Source organism: Pieris brassicae, chromosome 2, assembly GCF_905147105.1.
Source record: "Pieris brassicae chromosome 2, ilPieBrab1.1, whole genome shotgun sequence".
NCBI classification, from domain to species: domain Eukaryota; kingdom Metazoa; phylum Arthropoda; class Insecta; order Lepidoptera; family Pieridae; genus Pieris; species Pieris brassicae.
In genome coordinates this window covers 3754220-3755121 of record NC_059666.1, presented here as the reverse complement: position 1 = coordinate 3755121, position 902 = coordinate 3754220, and positions in this window count along the sequence as shown.

Below are 902 nucleotides of genomic sequence, written 5' to 3'. Positions count from 1 at the left end.
TGGTATAAATCACTTGTTCTTTCTTGGCTTATTAATCTTCTAGGAGCGATAATATTGAGACTATATTAAAATCTTTAAGAAAGTTTTCATGCTTATTATTGTAATTTAGGACATTAAAACATTTAAGATTTTTTAAGCAGTTTTGCATTTTTCGATCTTAATGCAATTTATACAGATATTTTGCTCACAAATTATATACATATTATACATATATTATCCACAGAGATTTTTTCATTAAACTTAAAATTTTTGAAATGACTTCGTGTTCATTAGTCGAAATGAACATGCATTTATTTTTAGCAATAAGCTACGATACGCGTAGCGATTGCGTAGATTAAAAGTTTTTCGTAGGTCAGATAAGATGACAACAAACGTTTTGAAACAAAGTTTCGAGTGCAGGGCGCGTAGCAGGAAGTTTGTAGCAAACTCGTAGCACCCTGGCCCGTAGCGTGAAAGTTTTGATTTCAACGATTTGCGTTGCGGTGGAGAAGGCCGCTAGGCCGCGCTAGATATGCCCCGTTACAAAAATAGACAACATAAATTCATAACATCGTATACATTGCGTGGCATGTGTCCCGCCTTCACAATTCTACACACAGAGACATCAATGTACACTGAACAATAATTGTAATCGACATCACAACCTTGTCCATAGATTTATCTGTTCTCCTGCTTCTCAATAGAGCGCGCCACTAGGATACCTGCCGACGCCCCTTACTAAGCTGATAAAGAATTTCTCAAACCACAACGTAACAAAGAAAAATTGGTTGGACAGCATCCATTACACGCTCGGCCTTTCGCGCGATAAGCGATTGTTCGATTACAGCGCAATGTAACTTTTGCGATGAAATTGTTTGAAAGGGAAATTTTTAAATTGCGGAAACTTGCAACTGTCGTGAAGT